The sequence below is a fragment of the Mandrillus leucophaeus genome, unplaced genomic scaffold (assembly GCF_000951045.1).
Source record: "Mandrillus leucophaeus isolate KB7577 unplaced genomic scaffold, Mleu.le_1.0 Scaffold416, whole genome shotgun sequence".
Classification (NCBI taxonomy): domain Eukaryota; kingdom Metazoa; phylum Chordata; class Mammalia; order Primates; family Cercopithecidae; genus Mandrillus; species Mandrillus leucophaeus.
The window spans coordinates 1,228,576-1,240,630 of record NW_012104432.1 but is presented as its reverse complement, the minus strand read 5'-3'; the positions used below and the strand labels follow the sequence as shown (position 1 = coordinate 1,240,630).

The 12,055-nt window shown below is 45.1% G+C and overlaps 1 protein-coding gene across 1 annotated transcript in view; it reads right to left on the bottom strand.

Moving 5' to 3' along the window:
* The window catches only part of COLEC11 (collectin sub-family member 11), a 62,232-nt gene that overhangs the window by 28,466 nt on the left and 21,711 nt on the right, over positions 1–12,055 (bottom strand). The window lies entirely within an intron of this gene.

Genomic DNA, 12,055 nt, shown 5'->3' with positions numbered 1-12,055 from the left:
ATACATACTATACACATATGCATGCACAGACATCTACATGCATATATAAACACATGTGCATGCATACTATACACACATGCACATGCATATGCACAGAGATGTGCATATTCACCTCCACATACACACATGTGCATGCAAACATATACATATTAACAGAGATACGCAATATGCAAACACAACATATATGCACACATACACACATGCATACACATATGCATGATGCATGCACATTCATGCAAACATGCATGTATAAATACAACCACACATAGCATTATCAGAACATTGCATATATGTACATATAAACATACCCGTATACACATATATAAAACTTACCAACCTACATATATGGATACATGTGTACACACAAGATATATACATGAATACAAACATCCACGTATACATACATATGTAAGAGCACTTGGAATTCAGCTTCCTCAGCGATTTTTAACAACTGGGCTTTCTCTGGACCCGTGGCCTGGCTTTGTTATCTCAAAACAGGGCATCCAGCAGCACATACATAGACAAAGGCATATTCACATGACATACCCACGCATACTATAGGAACACATATACACATACATACTATTCACACACATGCTATATGCACATACACACAAATGCACATATGCACATACAGGTATGTATACATACATACCGCTATACATGCACAAACATACATGCTATGTGCACATGTCTGCATGCACACACTATACACATGTGTGCATGACTGCATGTACATACGCATACTTTTATCCTCACACAACTCAAGCTTGTACAGCTGGTCAGCACCCAGGCTTAAACTGAGAATCCCAGAAGCACCCAGGAGACCCTCACTACACCCCAACCTCCACATATCAGCCACACACACTGGGACCTATTGGTGTGAGCTGTTGTTTCTGACAGAAATACTCTATTTTGGGGTGTTTGGAGGAAGAAGAAAAGGTGAGAACCGTTAAAATCCACTGCGATGGTCAACACATTCTCTACTTCACACCACAGCCCTTTTTGTAGCTGACTTGTTTCAACTTGAAGACAGTTCTTGGAAACGAACCCGTGGGCAGCACAGTAGTGTGGTTACAGATCCAGAGGTTTTCTGAGGAGAGCGGATTAGAAAAAGAGCCCTAAGGCCTTTTTCCCTCTCCCAAGGCCCCGTGCACCTCCAAGTCACAGAAAGCTTTTTGCAAGAGGCAAGCAACGCCGCCTCCCGCTGGCTGCGCGCGACAACAGGAACGCGCCTGACGCCCTGGACCCCTTCCCTCTCTGCCCCTGGACCCCTTCCCTCTCTGCCCCTGGATCCCTTCCCTCTCTGCCCCTGGATCCCTTCCCTCTCTGCCCCTGGATCCCTTCCCTCTCTGCCACAGGAGCTTCTGGCTGCCGCACCCGGCACACTGGGCACGAACGCCATGGCCCATCCCACATCTCATCGCCATTGTGAGCAGTGCTGTGCCTCCCATCTGTCCTCTGGACACGCGTGAGGATTGAGAGCAGCTCAAAGCAGGTGCGGAGTTCTTATTAATTTTAATGAACGCTTCACACAGTCCTCTGAAGCGGAGAAGGGGCAAAAAGAGCATTTGGAATTCAGCTTCCTTGGCGATTTTTAACAGCCGGACTTGGCCGGGCGCGGTGGCTCAAGCCTGTAATCCCAGCACTTTGGGAGGCCGAGACGGGCGGATCAGAAGGTCAGGAGATCGAGACCATCCTGGCTAACCCGGTGAAACCCCGTCTCTACTAAAAAACACAAAAAACTAGCCCGGCGAGCTGGCGGCGCCTGTAGTCCCAGCTACTCGGGAGGCTGAGGCAGGAGAATGGCGGGAACCCGGGAGGCGGAGCTTGCAGTGAGTTGAGATCCGGCCACTGCACTCCAGCCTGGGCGGCAGAGGGAGACTCTGCCTCAAAAAATAAATAAATAAATAAATAAACAGCCGGACTTTCTCTGGGCCATGGCCTGGCTTTGTTATCTCAGAACAGGCCACCCAGCCGCACCACCACCCTGAGCGGGGGGCAGGGGGTCTCACTTTCCCCACAGGACACTCCCTCAACGCCCCCAGCGCACACCCAGCCGGCCTGTTCAGGGCAGCCCCCGCTGCAGCCAGGCCCCCATGTGAGCAGAGCATGCACTTTGTGGAAGGCAGAGGCGTCTGGACCCCCACCAATGGGGACAGCCCGGGCCTGCGGCGGCATCTGGGTGTTGCTAAGACCAGTGCAGGGTCTCAGGCCGCCCTCCTGGGCCAGGAGCTGCATTTAAACAAGAGCCCCTGGGGAAACCTGAAGCAGAGCCCTGACTCCAGAGACAAGCAGAGAACACAGCATCTACCCAGCATGGCCGGAAGCCTCGTCCCACAGACCAGCTCTCTAGAACCCGGCGGGGCAGCTCCTCCACCTGGGAAGGGAGGACGACACAGATGGGGGGCCCTTGGCCACAGACAGGGATCACCCACAGGTTGCAGAGGTATTCGAAGATACGAAACCTCAGGATATTTTTCCAAGAGTGGACGGAGGGCCTTCCGAACGTCAGGTCTCATGCTAGGACCTGAAGACGCAAGGATGAGAGCGGATCTGCAGATCTGGGGCCAATGATGGCAGCAATGCCCTGTGAAGGCTGTGATTTTGATGTCAGAAGTTGAAAACAATGGTTTGGAGTGGTCACGGGCTGGGCAACAGCAGGGCTGGCATGGGAGCAGAGCTGTCACACCCAGGCCCCACTCTTCCCAGGCATGCTCCTCCCCTTCAGGAGTCCCTTCGGGAAGCACTGGAACAGGTGCTGAGGCCCACATTGTCATCATGCCCAGCGTTCTGCCCAGCGTCATCATGTGCAGCGTTGTGCCCAGCGTTGTCGTGCCCAGATCCACGCTGTTGTCATGCCCAGCATCGTCATGCCCAGTGGTGTCATACCTAGATCCACCCTGTCATCGTGCCCAGCATCACTGTGCTCAGCATCATCGTGCCCAGTGTCATTATGCCCAGATCCACCCCATCATCGTGCTCATCATCGTGCCCCTCGTCATCAGGTCCAGCGTTGTCGTGCCCAGCATCATCATGCCCCCATCATTGTGCCCAGCGTCATCATGCCCAGATTCACCCCGTCATGCCCCCATCATCGTGCCCAGTGTCATTGTGCCCAGTGTCATCGTGCCCAGTGTCGTCGTGCACAGCATCATTGTGCCCAGCAGCATCGTGCCCAGCATCATCGTGCCCAGGGGAAGTTGAGTTGCAGCCCCCAGTTTGCCCAGGACTGCAGTGGTTCCCAGGACGCTAGAAACCGGGAAGTCTTGGCCCCCAAGTTCCCGCAGAGGTCACTGTTTTTCTCCAGGTGAGTCCTTGCAGCATAATGCCATGGAAGCCACAGATGTCGGTGACTGGACATCAGGGAACTGCCACTGGGCCCCCGCTGCAATGAGCTAGAAAGTTATCCACTAGCACCCAGCTAGCAAGCCCATGGGCAGAAAAGCCAGTGGGCCAGGGGAGCTGGCAAGGCTGTGTCCCACTGGAGAGTGAGACTCCAGGGAGAGTGTGTGGAGGGTGGTGGTGGCTGAGGTCCTGGTTCCCAGCACATCTGAGCCCCCTGGGGCCTGAGCACTGCTTACCACACAGGCAGAGCGCCCAGGGTGTCCTAGGTCTCTGGGAGGAGACTCGTTCCAGGTTGCATATAAAAAGTCCTAAGTTTATTCCCACAAATAGCACATCATATGTAAACATATTCCATTCTCTCTTTGACCTAATGTCCTTGAGAATAAACATTATCCAGAACAGAGCACTTACAACTGACAGAAACAGCCACGATTATCAGAAAGAATGTCAGTTGGTTATTGCAGGGCCCGGAAGTCATGCTTATTCCCTAGTGAGTTCCCACGAACAAAAGCACCAGGGCCTAGACCTCCTTCTGTGCAAACGGAAAATAACAACAGCAATCACCAGGCCACCAGGCACCGGGCAACTGCTGCATCCAAGACACTGTGCGTCTATACTTCCTTTTACCCCTTCTGGGAGTCCTGGGAGGTAGATCCCCACTCCCCCGACCCGCCATTTTACAGGTACAGAAAAAGGGTGCTTGGAAAGACAAAGCTGATTCCAGAAGCTGACATGACTGACAGGTGATGGAGCCACGATACAGACAGGCCCAGTGTGCCCAGAACTGTCTGGCTCCACGTCTGTGGTCTCTGCCCTGCTCAGCCGAAGCTGGGACCACATTGTGCCTAACAATATTCCTCCCTCCCAGCAAACCACGTCCATCTAGAGATGGGGCTTCTGCTCCAGTTCTGTCCAAGCCGTGTGGCCATGGGCAGGGTGGTTGCCTATTCTCTGCATCTCAGGGTCCAACATAAGTGTGAAGGTGAGATTTCCAGATCCATTACCCTGTGATCCCATCTCTACAAAGGATGAGGTGTGCTTCCTTTTGGAGATGTCAGAAGCTGCCATGACCGGCTGTGACCGTTGGAAATAGTAAATACAATGTTATGACTATCCCTGCTTGACAACTCAGATAACAGAGCTGTTAAATAACTTTGTAAAGTCTGCCAGGTATGGCGGCTCATGCCTGTAATCCCAGCATTTTGGGAGGCCAAGGGGGGTGGATTTCTTGAGGTCAGAAGTTCAAGACCAGCCTGACCAACGTGGTGAAACCCCGTCTCCACTAAAAACACAAAAATTAGCCAGGCGTGGTGGTGGGCCCCTGTAATCCCGCTACTCAGGAGGCTGAGGCAGGAGAATCACTTGAACCAGGGAGGTGGAGGAGGTTGTAGTGAGCCAAGATTATGCCACTGTACTCCAGCCTGGGCAACAGAGTTAGAGCGAGACTCTGTCTCAAAAAAAAAAAAAAAACTTTCAAAGTCCTGGGTCCAAGCTGAGGCCTAGCGTAGACCCTTGAGTGCTAAATGCCACTGCCCTAAGCTGACTCCCTGGGATGCCAAACACCACATCCATTTATGGACTCCTAGCCCTCCCCATCTCCAGATTTCAGAAACCTTGAATTACCAGTAGGCTCCCGAGTGCCTTCCCTAACCCCCACCCTGGGCTGGGTCCATGGCCCCACACCCACCACAAGACAGCCAAGAACGCTGTCTCAGCAGTTGCTCTCCTGCACATCCTGCCTCAGGCTCACCCTCCATCTGTGCCCACCCCTCAGCAGGGACCTGAGGCCTGCTTGAGCATGGAAGGTTGGCCCACCCCTGAACATCAGTGGGGACAGGCCTCGGAGCCTGAAAAAGCCTGCTGCCACTTCTAAGTGGGAGAAGGAAGGAAGAAAAGAGGGAGGGAGAAGGGAATTCCTCAGAGCTTTTAATAGAGAATCCTTGCAGCCTTGGATCAGCAAGTCATTGTGTTTGTGGATCCTTTTGTTATGATTCTTTGAAAGGTAGAAACGAAAAGAGTCTATCAGACTTTAACCCCGTATCTCTGGGGTAGTCAATGTATGTTTCATGACCCTCTGTCAATCTATCAATCCAATACTTAGGAATAACTACTATGTTGGGGACTTTGAACCACTTACTCACCAGATGGCAGAGTGTGATCCACAAATCCCTACCCTTGAGGAATGTATAATCTAATTAGGAAGACAAGACATGCACGCATTGGTGACCTTAGGAGGATGGCTTTCTACCATAGTCCCCCCAAAGAAGCTTCCATTTTGACAAGTCCCCACGAACAAGAGTGTCTTTGGAGGAGTCTGGAAGTCCAGTGCAGAAGTTCCAGCACACTGTTTGTTACAGAAAAAAATCCAACAGGTGCACTGATGAGGGTAAGAACAGTTTCATGTTACCTATGTGACACTCTCCCCAGGAAACATAGCTCAGCGCCCAGGGAGACCCCCTTGGCCCATGATTTCTCCCACTGGAGTAAGTAAAGGTGTAGTAAGTGAGCTTCCAGCTTCCCCAGACGTGCAGGATGCTGCCCAAAAATGCCTGCTTCTTTCTTGTCTCACCTACAATACCGAGGTGACTGACACGGAGGAGAAGTTGGGAGAGACTGGGAGCTGGGAAGAAAGGCTATGGACCTTAATAATTGCTCTGCAGATTTTATTAGGAAGTCCCCCAGCAAGCCAATTGAGACGCCTTTCCTGTGAACCATCCCAGCTGGTCCACGGGCACCCAAATGCTCACATGCTTCACCCATCCCTCCGCCAGCTCCCCAAAGGCACCCCCACAGATGGCAAGTGCAAGCATCTCACACAGACAGATAGCTTGACTGTGTGGGATGGGAAGAAGGCACAAGAACTTGAGCATTTCAGAGCACTGCCCTAGGGGAAACTAATGAGAGGCTCATAGCACCTAGATTGGCTTTGTGGGATCAAGAAAAGGCATATACTCTTAAAAAATTCACCCCTCTCCAAGAGAAGAAAAGGTGTGGAGCAGGTACCTCCATAGAAATGGACTGAGAGAGCCTCAGAATCCCTAGCCAGGCTGTTTAGTAAAGAAATTTCTCTCCCAAGAAAAGTCATAAAAACTAGAGGAGGTGACTGCTTTTGCAAATGAAAAAACAGCAATGCAAGACTTCAAGGAATATAAAATATCAAGGAAACATGACACTACCAAAGGAACACAATAATACTCTAGTAAACCAATGCCAAAGAAATGGAGATCTACAAATTGCCTAACAAAGAACTAAAAATAATCACTTTAAGGAAGCTCGGTGAGATACAAGAGAACATCGACACACAACTCAACAAAATTAGAAAAACAATACGTTAAAAATGAGGAATTCAATGAAGAGATAGAGATTATTTTTTTAAAAAAGAACCAAACAGAAACTCTAAAGCTGAAGAACAGGATGAATAAAATTTAAAATGCAGTAGAGAGCATCAACAACAGAACTGATCAAACAAAAGAAAAGAAAGAATATGTGAGCTTGATGACAGGTCATTTAAAAATATCCAATCAAAGAGGAAAAAAGAAAAAAGGCATTAAAAGAAATTAAGAAAGCCTATGAGATCCAAAGGATACCATCAAGAAAGCTAACGTTCACATTGTGGAAGTTGCATTAGGAGAATATAGAGAGAAGGTGATAGAAAGCTTATTTAAAGAATTAATGCCTAAAAAACTTTCCAAAGTTGGGAGTGATGTAGACATCAAGGTACATGAAGCTTAAAGTCTCCAAATAGGTTCAACCCACAGAAAACTTCACCAAGATACATTATAATCAAACTACCATAAATCAAAGACAAGAAGAGAATTTTGAAAGCAGAAAGAGAAAAGAAACTCATCACATACAAGAGAACCCTTATAAGGCTATCAGCAGACTTCTCAGCAGAAAACTTGCAGACCAGGAGAAAGTGGGATCATATATTCAAAGTACTGAAAGAAAAAAACTGGCAATGAGATTATGTACTCAGCAAAGCCATCCTTCAAAAATAAAGGAAACATAAAGAGTCTCCCAGATACACAAAAGCTAAAGAAGTTCCCCACCACTAGACTTCCCTTACAAGAAAGATAAAAGAAAGTTCTTCAAGCTGAAACAAAAGGATGCTCATTAGTAACATGAAAACATTTAAAAGTGTAGAGATAACTGATAAAACTATATACTTGTCTTAGTCTGTTTTCTGTTGCCATTACCGAATATCTGTGACCTGGTAATTTATAAAGAAAAGAAATTGGCCGGGCGCCCTGGCTCACGCTTGTAATCCCAGCACTTTGGGAGGCCGAGGCGGGCGGATCATGGGGTCAGGAGATCAAGACCATCCTGGCTGACACGGTGAAACCCTGTCTCTACTAAAAATGCAAAAAATTAGCCGGGCAAGGTGGCGGAGCCTGTAGTCCCAGCTACTTGGGAGGCTGAGGCAGGAGAATGGTGGGAACCCGGGAGGCGGAGCTTGCAGTGAGCCGAGATCGCCCCACTGCACTCCAGCCTGGGCCACAGAGCAAGACTCCGTCTCAAAAAAAAAAAAAGAAAAAAGAAATTATTTTTACAGTTCCAGAGGCTGGGAAATCCAAGGTCAAGAGGCCACATCTGATGAGGACTCTCCGTAGAGTCTTGAGGTAGCACAGGGCATCACACAGTAAGGGTGCTCATGAGAGAGGCCACCTGGCTTTTACAATAGTCCCACTCTCATGATAACTAACCCACTCCTGTAATAACCCATTCATCTATTAACTCATAAATGGAGCAGTCATTCATAATGTCAGAGAACTCATGATCCAATCACCTCCTAAAGGTCTGATCTCTCAATACTATATTAAAGTCAAGTTTCAATGTGAGTTTTAGAGGGGGCAAACACTCAAATGATAACAACAGTCAAATTCAGAATACTCTGATGGTGTAATGGTTATGTGTAAATCATATATAACTCTCGTGTAAAGGTTAAAAGACAAAGATATTAAAAATAACTATAGCCACAATAATTTGTTGTTGTTGTTTGTTTTTAGAGACAGGGTTTCACTGTCTCACTGCAGCCTCCAGATCCTGGGCTCAAACAATCCTCCTGCCTCAATCGTGACTACAGGCACGTGCCACCACACCCAGCTAATATATTTTATTTCTTTATCTTTTTTTGAGATGGAGTCTCACTCTGTCGCCCAGGCTGGAGTACAGTGGTGCAATCTCAGTTCACTGCAAGACCCACCTCCCGGGTTCAAGTGATTCTCCTGCCTCAGCCTCCTGAGTAGCTGGGACTACAGGTGCACGTCACCACACTTGGCTAATTTTTGTATTTTTAGTAAAGACGAGGTTTCACCATGCTGGCCAGGGTGGTCTCGAACTCCTGACCTCGTGATCCGCCCGCCTCGGCCTCCCAAAGTGCCAGGATTACAGGTGTGAGCCACTGTACCTGGTCCAATAATTTGTTAATAGATGTACAATAAAAAAGATGTAAATTGTGATATCAAAAACGTAAAATGGGGGGTGGGTGTAAAAGTGTAGAGTTTTGTGTGTGATCAAAGTTATCAGTTTAGCATAGACTATTATAACTATAAAATGTTTTATATAAGCCTTGTGGTAACCACAAATAAAAAACCTAGTACATACACAAAAGAGAAAAAGGAATCAAAGCATACTACTAAAGAAAAGTATCAACCCACAAAGGAAAACAGCAAGACAGGAAGAAAGGAACAAAGGATCTACCAAGTGACCAGAAAACAATTAACAAAATGGCAATGGCAAATCCTTAGCTATCAATAATTACTTTAAATGTAAATAGATTAAATTATCCAATCAAAAGACATAGAGTAGCTTAATAAAAAATAAAAATGAAAAGAAGACCCAACTATATACACTGCCTACAAAAGACACACTTCAGCTTTAAGGTCACACATAGACGAAAAATGAAGGGATGGAAAAAGATATTCCACACAAATTGAAACCAAAACAGAATAGGAGTAGCTATATTTATTTTATATCAGACAAAATAGACTATGTCAAAAACTGTAGCCAAGGGTAAAAAAAGGCTTTTATATAATGATAAAGAGTGACTTCATCAAGAAAATATAATCATTACAAATATATACACATTCAACACTGGAGCATCTAAATAGGTAAAGCAGATATTAACAGATCTGAAGGGAAAATAGATAGCAATACACTAATAGTAGGGGACATCAATACCTCACTTTCAACAATGGAAAGATCACCCAGACAGAAAATCGATAAGAAAACACTGTACGTAAACTACACTTTAGACCGAACGGAGCTAACAGACATACAGAGAACACGCCATCCAACAGCGCAGAAAACACATACCTCTCCGGTGCACATGGAACATTCTTTGAGATACATCATACGTTAGGCCACAAAACAAGTCTTAACAAATTCAAGGAGACTGAAATCATATCAAGCATCTCTTCTAACCACAACAGTATAAAACTAGGAATCAGCAAGAGAAGGAAAACTGGAAAATTCACAAATACGAGAAAATTAAACAAGACATTCCTGAACAATCAATGAGTCAAAAAGAAATCAAAAAATATCTTGAAACAAGTGAAAATGAAAACACAACATACAAAAACTTATGGGATACAGCAAAAAAGATATTCTAAGAGGAAAGTTTATAACAACAAATACCTACATGAAAGGAAAAGAAAGATTACAAACAAACAATCTAACTTTACACCATAAGGGACTAGAAAAAAACAAACAAACGAAGCCCAAAGTTAGAAGTAAGGAAATAACAAAGATCCGAGCAGAAATAATCAAATAGAGACTAGAAGAGCGATAGCAAAGCGACAAAACTGAGTTGCTTTTTGAAAAGGCAAAAAAAAAAAAAAAAAAAATTGACAAAACCTTAGCTAGACTAAGAAAAAAGAGCTAACTCAAATAAAATCAGAAATGCAATGGAGAAATGACAACTGATACCACAGAAATATGAAGGGTCATAAGAGACTAATATGAATAATTATACATCAGAAGTTTGAATAACCTACAAGAAATGGATAAATTCCTAGAAACATACAACCCACCGAGACTGAAGAATGAAAAAATAATAAATTTGAACAGATCGGTAATAAGACTGATTCCATAGTCAAAAATCTCCAATCAAAGAAAAGTCCAGGACCTGGCATCCTCATGCCAAACTTTACCAAAAATTTAAATAAGAATTAATACCAATCCTTCTAAAATCTTACAAAAAACTGAAGAGGAGAGAACACTTCTGAACTAGCTTTACAAAGCTAGCATTACCCTGATACCAAAGCCAGAAAAGGACAGTAGAAGAAAAAAAAATTACAGGCCAATATCCCTGATGAACATAGATGCAAAAATCCTCAACACAATACTAGCAAACTAAATTTAACAGCACATTAAAAGGATTATACACGGCCAGGCGCAGTGGCTCATGCCTGTAATCCCAGCACTTTGGGAGGTCAAGGCAGGTGGATCACCTAAGGTCAGGAGTTCAAGACCAGCCTGGCCAACATGGTGAAACCTCATTTCTACTAAAAATACAAAAATTAGCCGGGCATGGTGGTGCATGCCTGTAATCCCAGCTACTTGGGAGGCTGAGGCAGAAGAATCGTTTGAACTCAGGAGGCAGAACTTGCAGTGAACCAAGATCGTGCCATTGCACTCCAGCCTGGGCATCAGAGCAAGACTCCATCTCAGAAAAAAAAAAGGAGGGGGATTATACACCATGATCAAGCAAAATTTATGCCTATGGTTCAACATACAGAAATCAATAAATGTGATATACCCCATCAACAGAATAGAGAATAAACATCATATTATCATCAGTAGATGCAGAAAGAACATTTGACAAAACTCAGTGTTGTTTCATGATAAAAGCTCTCAAGAAAGCACATATACAAAGAATCCATCTCAAGACAATAAAGGCCATATATGAGAAGTCCACAGCTAACATCATACTCACTGGTGAAAAGCTGAAAGCTTTACTCTAAAATCAGAAACAAGACAAGGATGCCCATTCTCACCTCTTGTATTCAATATAGGGCTGGAAGTCCTAGCCAGAACAATTAAGCAAGAAAGAGAAAAGGAAAGGGGAAAGGAAAGAAAAGGAAAGGGGGAAAGAGAGAGAAAGAAAGGAAGAGAAAGGGAGAGGGAGGGAGGGAGGGAGGGATCCAAATTGGAAAGGGAGAGAGAAAGCTGGCTCTGTTTGCAGATGCCATAATCTTATATAAATAAAACCCTAAAGACTCCACTAAAAACTGGTTAGCACTAACAAACAAATTCAGTAAGTTGCAGGATACAAAATCAACACACGGACATCAGCAGCATTTCTATACACTACAACGAGCTACCTGAAGAAATTTAAGGAAACAGTCTCCCTGACTGCAGCACTAAACAGAATGACATATTTAGGAATAAATTTAACCAAGGAAGAGTTGTGTACCTGTACACTGAGAACTATGAAACATTGAGGACACAAATAAATGGAAAAAATATCTCATGTTCATGGATCAAAAGAATTAATATTTCAAAATGTCCACACTACCCAAAGCAATCTACAGATTCAGTGCAATCCCCATCAAAATTCCAAAGGCACTGTTCACAGAAATGGAAAAAAAATCCTAAAATTCATGTGAATCCATAAAAGGTCATGTATCGCCAAAGCAGTCTTCAGCAAGAAAAACAAAGCTGAAGGCGTCACACTTCCTGGTTTTAAATTATATTACGGATAGAT